Below are 10,250 nucleotides of genomic sequence, written 5' to 3'. Positions count from 1 at the left end.
TTACAATCCCTCTCCCAACGATTAGAATAATCGTGGGAAGCAATGTGGGGAGAAAGGTAGTAGTTGATCTTTTTATTAACACACTATGTTAATTCCCAACGCGGAGAAGATATATCAATTGGTACCACGATGCACAGTCATGGTTGCACTTCCCATCATGCATTTGGGCAGAAGTTAAATGACTACAGTATCATTTACTGAAAGCTCAACAAATACACTAGATGGCAATATTAATATTTAGTCACAATATACAAGGTCACATTTATCCTTTAAGAATTACAAGTCTTTCTATCCGTGGATCCCTCTCACAGAAAGAATGTTAATAATGTAAATGCCATCTTGAGGATTTATTGTCATAATAAACAAATACAGTACTTATGTACTGTATGTTGAATGTATATATTCGCCCGAGTTTTATTCATTTTTTTTTATTAATGCAGTGCCAAAATGTATATGATCGGGAAAAATTATCGGGAATGATTGGAATTGAATCGGGAGAAGAAGAAAAAAAAGCAATCGGATCGGGAAATATAGGGATCGGCAGATACTCAAACTAAAACGATTGGGATTGACTCGGCAGCAAAAAAACATGATCGGAACAACCCTACTTACAACGTGGAAATATCTTGGACTATGAATACTGGCTGTAGGGACAACAAAGGGCGAAGACTAAGGAGTGACAAACAATTTAAGCACTTGAGGAATGGGGCACAGGTCGGAACAATAGGTAATCATAATCAGAGACAGGTGAGACAGCAGGAAGGGTGAGTGGTGGAAACAGGAGGGTGAGGCTTCAAAATAAAGCAGGAAGAGACAAGATACCAAGACGTGACAACCCTCACCCAGGCGTGACAAACGGTGTTCAGATATATGTGAAAGAGCTACTTTTTCCACGTAAAACTATCTTTGGGGGCTGAATTTCTTTGCCAAATTTAAATGGGTGTTATTGAGTCAAAATGGTAACGTACAGTGCTGGCCAAAATATTGCAAAGATTTGATACGCAAAGTGAAAGTGGCAGATTTTGTTTTACTTTTTAGCTTCTTCTTAAGGTGTTTGCTTCCTGAAAGTTTTGGGCTCCAATTTGATAGTTGTGCATTTTGGAAAACTACTAAACTGGAACACGCCCAATCAAAATTGACTAGACGTCTATCGCCATCACTGGCACTGAAATACGGTCACTCAATGCCAGCCGTCCTAGTTAACCTTTTAAAAGGCACTCATTTAAACACTGGAAATTTAAAAAACCATAACCGGAGTTTATTTCTCATGGAAACGGAAGTCACCAAAATAAAGATATCTAATATGTATAAAAAATAAATATAATAAGACATATACTTATTAATACTTAATAATGAATGAATGCTTTATTTTGGACATGAGAAAATAAAAATAATAAACAATACAGCAAAAAAAAAAAAAAAATCAGACAAAACCAATTATTATACTTGAGATAACAGCAACAATATTTAAGACAACAATAATAATAATAATAATAAATAATATCAGAATTTATTCATTGTGTCCAAAAAAAGGGTAGGATGAAGAATTTGCTTATTAAACCCCCTTTTCTATTCCTCAGTTATATCAGTCCGCCCTATTTCGTTAGTCCTCATATCAACAAAGAAATAATGTAACCATATACATAAGATAATAAAATTAATGTTAATATACAATGAGTAATAATAAATTAACATAATACCGTAATGGCCCGAATATCGTGTTTTTTGCATTGAAATAAGATTGAAAAAGAGGGGGTCGTCTTATATTCGCGGTCTAGACATTATACCCATTCACGACGCTAGATGGCGCCAGATATCATTGAAGCGATGTTCTTTTATGACAGCTCTCGGCTACTTTCCCCATTCACGACGCTAGATGGCGCCAGATATCCTTGAAGCGATGTTCTCTCATGACAGATCTCAGCAACTAGTTTAACCAGTTTGCATTATTTTATTGCAATGTTTTCCTTATTCAGATTTGTTTCAATACTACAGTTACAGTAAGCCTTCACTTTGATGTTTAATGCAGTTATTGCAATTTTGTTGTTTTATCACAATAGATTGGTATATTTACATTTCAAAAACCAGAAGCCATTCATTTACGAATGTGATTGCACTTTAGTTTACATATGTAAATGTTCAGATATTAAGATTTGAATGAGGCAAAATAAAATGCTTTTTCTCTCATATATTGTTATAATCATTTGTTTCAGATCTACTGTAATTATTTTCTGTATAAAAATTAATATGGTGTTCAAAAAGTCTTGAAAAAGAGGGGGTCGTCTTATAATCAGGACAGTCTTATATTCGGGCCAATACGGTAATACGATAATGATGACTATTTTAAATTACAAAAAATAAGTTTCTTCCCCTGTTTTGGATTACAATGGATTTGATATGTGTCGTTCAATCACGGACCACTATTAACTCAGTGCCTGCCATTGACAGCAATATTCCAATTCATTTAAACTGAATTGATTGGCTGTGAATTCTCATGTTTCAACACCATTGCCGGTGCTAGATGTACAATTCCCTCTTACTAGGAGCAGCAATCATTCACTGCCAGCCTCTCCTAGTAAAAATGGATTCGACGTTCAGCACCGTCAATCACTGAGTGCGCGAAAAGGCTAAAACGTCTCACATCATACTTTTTTTTTTTTTTTTTCCAATCGCTGCCTGTCTCTCACAGAAATGGAATGGACGTCTAGCGCTGTCAATAAGCAGGCTGGCAATGAGTTAAATCCCTGCCACGTGAGTGTCAAATCCCAAAGCATTTTAAGCAAATTATATTTCAAGGTTGAGCACAACTTGAAAGTAAACTGGCTGACTTCCAGTGACTCTTTTTGTGTAAAGTCAAAAAGAAATCCAAGGTGTGTTGTTTGACCGATTCCATCGAGTTTGCTGTCCAATTAAGATGAGAGGACGCTAAATGGCCAGAAGAGCTGTTATGTGAAGAGGCCCTTAAGGGCTTTTCTTAGCTGGATGCTGTCGCCACTGTACTTTGACGTCTGGCCAAGCGGGCCGCGCGCAGCTGATTCCTCTCCGCCCGGGACCGCGTGGGCAGACCAACACTCCATAAAAATGTCAAAGCTTGTGTTCAAGACAAGGGGTTTTTAAGCTGGGGTAGAACATTAAAACCGTGCTTATCTTTTTGGCTGTTGTTGACAGCGATGGATGTCCAATGTCTATTGCCATTAATGTGTGCATTCAAGTTTTCTTCTTTTACTAACTACCACAGCACATACTCCCAGTTCTTTTGGATTGAATGTATATCGTTGTCAGTGGCCCTGTAACATGATCTTTCCCTACCAGCAAACGCAGAATTTAATATGATTTTAAAATCAAGAGTTTTCCGGTAAGATCGTGTCTATAAAAGTTGTAAAGCAATAAAACAAAATGAATGAAATTAACAACAACAACAAATTATAATGGGTCAAAATTATTTTTCGAATAGATCATATGACTAGTACCTTTGATGGTCATTTGCTTTGCTTAGCTAAAACCACCTGAGGACCGAAGAGGCGAGATGGATATACATAATTTTTTTCAAACCTTAGCTTTCAAACGCGACAACAACTACTGAGCTAGAACCAAGGATTGAAAATGTGGACCATGAAACGCCAGAGAGCACCGCCAAAATGGTGAGCAGAGTTTCAATTTGCCCCACAAAAGACGCTAATTGTACAACAGAGCCACCAGTGGTGGCCCACTACCGGTGGGGGTACCATATTCAATGGGTGACGATCTTGGCGAAAATTATAGCTGTCCTAAGCAGCCTGATTTGGAATTCCCCTAAAAAATGATGGGAAACCCCAAAAGTCAAACTCCGCCTAAGCTTTACAGCTATTTCAATAGTTTAGAGTAGTGTTGTCCGATATTATCAGGTCGCTGATAAAATTGGCTGATAAAAGCATGTCTTTGTAATTGATTAAAATTAGAAAACAATCATAAATTCACCTATATATAGTTAGATAATATCCAACTTGCATTGTTTACATTTGGTATTCGAATAGTTGATTCTTATTTATTTGTGTTTGTTATTTTAAAATACTAGATTTTTTTTTTTTAAACGACACATTATATTTACATGCTCTGGCATCCAAAATGAGTAAAATCCTTTTTTAAAGTCATGGTGCAGAATGATTACATTCATTTGGAATCATACAACTTAAATAAAACAATAAATTTGAAATATAAAAATGAAAACTAGTTGATTTGCACTCCTTACATAATACAGTGGGGCAAATAAGTATTTAGTCAACCACTAATTGTGCAAGTTCTCCCACTTGAAAATATTAGAGAGGCCTGTAATTGTCAACATGGGTAAACCTCAACCACGACAGACAGAATGTGAAAAAAAAAAAAACAGAAAATCACAGTTTGATTTTTTAAAGAATCTATTTGCAAATCATGGTGGAAGATAAGTATTTGGTCAATACCAAAAGTTCATCTCAATACTTTTTATGTACCCTTTATTGGCAATAACGGAGGCCAAATGTTTTCTGTAACTCTTCACAAGCTTTTCAAACACTGTTATTGCTATTTTGGCCAATTCCTCCATGCAGATCTCCTCTAGAGCAGTGATGTTTTGGGGCTGTCGTTGGGCAACACGGACTTTCAACTCCCTCCACAGATTTTCTATTGGGTTGAGATCTGGAGACTGGCTAGGCCACTCCAGGACTTTGAAACGCTTCTTACGAAGCCACTCCTTTGTAGCCCTGGCTGTGTGTTTGGGATTATTGTCCTGCTGAAAGACCCAGCCAGGTCTCATCTTCAATGCCCTTGCTGATGGAAGGAGATTTTCACTCAAAATCTCTCGATACATGGCCCCATTCATTCTTTCCTTTACACAGATCAGCCGTCCGGGTCCCTTTGCAGAAAAACAGCCCCAAAGCATGATGTTTCAACCCCCATGCTTCACAGTGGGTATTGTGCAATTCAGTATTCTTTCTCCTCCAAACAGGAGAACGTTTTTCTACCAAAAAGTTACTATTTTGGTGTCATCTGACCATAACACATTCTCCCAGTCCTCTTCTGGATCATCCAAATGCTCTCTTGCGAACCACAGATGGGCCTGGACGTGAACTTTCTTCAGCAGGGGGACACGTCTGGCAGTGCAGGATTTGAGTCCCTGGCAGCGCAATGTGTAACTGATAGTAGCCTTTGTTACTGTGGTCCCAGCTCCCTGTAGGTCATTCACTAGGTCCCCCCGTGTGGTTCTGGGATTTTTGCTCACCGTTCTTGTTATCGTTTTGACGCCATGGGGTGAGATTTTGCATGGAGCCCCAGATCGAGGGAGATTATCAGTGGTCTTGTATGTCTTCATTTTCTAATAATTGCTCCCACTAGTGATGTGTCAGTCGCGAACGAGCCGGTACAAAGAGCCGGCTCTTTAAAGTGAACGATGAGAGCCGGCTTGGTCATTTTCCCTTCTGTCTGTCTGTATAGGAAAGGACGACACACGAACGCGGTTTGTAGGCCTCAATATGAGCAGAAAACGCAATAACATTTGGAGACATTTTAATATGTTTAAGTCACATGACAATAGGGCAGAATGCCGTGCCTGTAAACTTAACCCCTCATAGCCTAATGTATCACATTTGATACACTTAGAATTTGATTAATTTGAGACTAATTTAGACATTTGAATTTTTTTCTTTTTTTTTAAATGAAGGATGCAAGTCAACACATGCATCTGCAGGTTCCATGAGAAAAAAAAAATCTGGATTTAGCTAAAAGACTGGACAAATAATTACTGATAGAAGGAGCCGGATCAGCCCGTCAAAGTTGAAGTATTTAGTTTTCTTGAATGCAAATTTAAAATATTGCAAGGAGTAGCTTATGTTTGTTAAAATATTGCAAGGAGTAGCTTATGTTTGTTTTGTTCGCTGCTTCTGTTGCAGTTACTACTCACTATTTTTGTTATGATGCAGCATGTTTGATTGTTGTTGGTTGAAGTTGAATTTTGTCACTTGTTTATTGTTTGGAGCCTTTTTAATGTTCAATAAAATAAATGAAAAACCCTTTTCTTTGCTTGATAATTGTTGCTATTTGCAGTCAGTAGAGTGCAATATTTAGTTCACCAAGTAATTTATCAAAATATATGCTAAATTTGTCATAAATATTTAAAAGAAAAGCTAAAGTTAAAAGAGTCGTTTGAGAGCCAAAAAGAGCCGGCTCTTTTCACTGAGCTGATCCAAATGAACCAGATCACCAAAAAGAGCCGAAAATCCCACCACTAGCTCCCACAGTTGATTTCTTTACACCAAGTGTTTTACCTATTGCAGATTCAGTCTTCCCAGCCTGGTGCAGGTCTAAAATTTTGTTTCTGGTGTCCTTCGACAGCTCTTTGGTCTTGGCCATAGTGGAGTTTGGAGTGTGACTGACTGAGGATTGTGGACAGGTGTCTTTTATACCGTTAATGAGTTAAAACAGCTGCCATTCATACAGGTAATGAGTGGAGCCTAGTTAGAAGAAGTTAGACCTCTTTGACAGCCAGAAATCTTGCTTGTTCGTAGGTGACCAAATACTTATTTTCCACTCTAATTTGGAAATGAATTCTTTAAAAATCAAACAGTGTGATTTTCTGTTTTTTTTCCCACGTTCTGTCTCTCATGGTTGAGGTTTACCCATGTTGACAATTACAGGCCTCTCTAATCTTTTCAAGTAGGAGAACTTGCACAATTGGTGGTTGACTAAATACTTATTTGCCCCACTGTACATTGCTCTTATACGATGGACTTTTCTACATCTTCAAAGTCACTTTTATTGGAAATATCCCTATTTTCCATATTTCATACACTCATATATACATAGAGCTTTATAAATAATTGACTGAAAAAAACTTTGTGCAGAAAGAAATCCATTTTGATTGCTGAAAAGCCGCTCGCGCAAACAAAGACGAGCGTAACATGAATGTTTCATCTGGTGCAAAGCGCGCACCATGCAAATAGGATCCATGTTTGTATTGGAAATGGCGTGCTAACCGGAGCTTAATGCGCTGCGTTTTACCGGCGGGATCGAGTCACTATTAGCACTCTACACTCTAATGTATGCGTGAGGGCCCGCGGGGTCGCCCACACACATTCCCATCCTAGGTCACTCGGGATTGGACACGCGTATAAATAATACATAGCGTCCATTTCATTTGGAAGCCGGTGTAATCAGCCACTTTTGCACCCCACTTTCTACCCATGCTCAGGGGACCAAGGCATCCACTTGATGCAATAAATCAGTGGTTCTCAAAGTGTGGTATGAGTACTACCATTGGTACAAGGCTGGCCTCACATAAACTACAGGGTGACCCAAAAAAAAGTTTACACTCAGTTGACTGCTTGTTTAAAAATCATTGAAACATATCTAAATAGGTTGTCATGCTTAAGTGATTCATTAATGTCACTCAATGCAGCTGGTAATCTCTCGTCTCTACAATTCCTGTGCTTCTGCTGAAAATGAAGAAAACTTTAGCTGTACCTGAATTGCTGCGTGCCGGTCTGACACCTACTGAGATTGCAGCAAATCTGAGAATATCCAGATGTGCAGTCTACAAAGTTAAAAAGAAGATGAAAGATACTGGAACAGCCTCACGAAAACCTGGGTCTGGAAGTGCCCGATCTGTGGGGACCAAAAAGTTGACTGACAAGGTGATATGTGGCCACCCAGATCCAGATCTCAATCCCTTGGATTATAGCATATGGGCAACTGTGGAGGACAGTGCCTGTAAGAAGCCACAAACTTCTGTGGCAGCCTTGGAGAGGTCCATTGTTAGATCTTGGGAAAAGATGACAGCATCCTACATAAAGAAGACCTGTCAAGCGTTCCGCAGGCGCCTGCAGGCTGTTGTGACACTTAAGGGAGGACACATTGAAAAATAGAGTGTACTGTACATGCTCTTTACAGTAATGTATCATTTGTGATTAAATTCTAATTCTAAGATGAATAAACATGGCATTTAAGTTGTATTATGGCAGTGTAAACTTTTTTTTGGGTCACCCTGTAGATGCAAGAAGTTGGCGTCGGTGGCTTAGTAACCGGCGACCATCTTAAAGCAGTTTTATCTCACATTATATGCTCCTTTGACTATGATGTTATGTTTATTGAATGGTCAACAAGTGATAACGGCCGTCCAAATTGGCTCACAGCGCAAACTACGCATAAACAGTGCTAGCCAAAAGTATTGGCACCTCTGCAATTCTGTCAGATAATGCGCAATTTCTCCCAGAAAATGATTGAAATTACAGATGCTTTGGTAGTAATATCTTCATTGATTTTGCTTGCAATGAAAAAACACAAAAGAGAATGGGGAAAAAAATTAAATCATTATCATTTTACATAAAACTCCAAAAATGGGCCAGACAAAAGTATTGGCACCCTTTGAAAAATCATGTGATGCTTCTCTAATTTGTGTAATTAACAGCACCTGTTACTTACCTTTGGCACATACTGTAACAGGTGGTGGCAATAACTAAATCACACTTGCTGCCAGTTAAAATGGATTAAAGTTGACTCAGCCTGTGTCCTTGTGTGTACCACATTGAGCATGGAAAAAAGAAAGAAGACCAAAGAACTGTCTGATGACTTGAGAAGTGAAATTATGAGGAAGCATGGGCAATCTCAAGGCTACAAGTCCATCTCCAAAGATCTGAATGTTCCTGTGTCTACCGTGCGCAGTGTCATCAATAAGTGTAAAGCCCATGGCACTGTGGCTTACCTCCCTAGATGTGGAAGGATAGAAAAATTGACAAGAGATTTCAACGAAAGATTGTGCGGATGGTGGATAAAGAACCTCGACTAACATCCAAACAAATCTGAATGAAAAGGGATTTTATGTGAGGGTATCAAGGAAGACCCCACTTCTGACCTAGAAACACAAAAAAGCCAGGCCGGAGTTTGACAAAATTTACCTGATAAAGCCAAAAACGTTTTATGATTTGCAAATAAATTATTTAAAAATCAAACAATGTGATTTTCTGTTTTTTTTTCCACATTCTGTCTCTCATGGTTGAGATTTACCCATGTTGACAATTACAGACCTCTCTAATATTATCAAGTGGGAGAACTTGCACAATTAGTGGTTGACTAAATACTTATTTGCCCCACTCTCTCTATATATATGTACACTCTTAAATCTTTATATATTGTTGGAAACATATCATCTCCACAAATGTAAATTTCAGAATGCAAATCCAAACTTCAAATTATTCTTGATTGAAGTTGATTTATATTTCACATCACCTAATAACAAACAAAAAATACTACTACTACTATCTATCAATCTACTACTGAAGCTCAGGAAATATTTAACATATAACATGTTTATTTCATTATTATTATTTTCTCTGTCTTAGTATGAACAGGTAAAAATTGTAAATGATGCACACATATTACGGGAACTGGTTGTTTTGTGTTGTTGTAATTTTGTATTTTTTTTTTTTATACTGTTCATTAAAAAAACAAAACTGTTTGGGTTGGGGACGTCACGGCAACGCTTTCGGGCTAGTTTTTCTATTGTGTTAATAATGGACGATTTATTTGAAGAAATGTGTCATTATTTAATGAAAAGAACATATGACATCAATGCTGATGTCAAAAGCAAGCAAGCAAGTAAGCATAAAAAAACAAGACATTGAAAGGGTTGAGTCTGACGCAGGGGTTAAAGCCAAGGAACAAAACTGTTTTTTTTTAAAACTAGTTTTAGAGATGGACAGCGATGGGCTCTAATATTTAATGTAGCCTACACTGTAATATTTAATGAGTGTCCTATAGAGGGTTATAAAATACCCTTCTTACCTTTAATTTTATGTGATATTGTGAAATTAAAGAATAGTAGATAAATTGATGAAAATGTATGTCCTGTATGTTATCTGGGACAGTATATCAGGTAGAATCGTCCCGACGTTAGCGATCGAGTTCCTAATTTAACATAAGATTAAACTCTTACTTTTTGCCCTTGTTCCACATATGAGCTCAAAATGCTCCCAAATTTAACATCAGGAATATTCTTAGTAATGAATTCAGTTAAATCCACTGTGAAAGTGTGTGAAAATGATGCCTGCCATACACATTAGCAGCTATCCAGTTATGTTGCAGAAAAAGGGGACTTTTCCAGTAAAATAGCAACGATTTATGGCGCTGGGTAGCAACACCGGTCAAGATTTGATGGCTAATTTGCACCATTTGCAAGAATCCCTTTTACGTGTCGCACTTTTGCGGCTCACCAGCAAAAGAAGAAAGGAAGCTTAGCTTAGTGC

This window comes from Corythoichthys intestinalis, chromosome 15, assembly GCF_030265065.1.
Source record: "Corythoichthys intestinalis isolate RoL2023-P3 chromosome 15, ASM3026506v1, whole genome shotgun sequence".
Lineage (NCBI taxonomy): Eukaryota > Metazoa > Chordata > Actinopteri > Syngnathiformes > Syngnathidae > Corythoichthys > Corythoichthys intestinalis.
Note: the sequence above shows the minus strand (reverse complement) of the source record.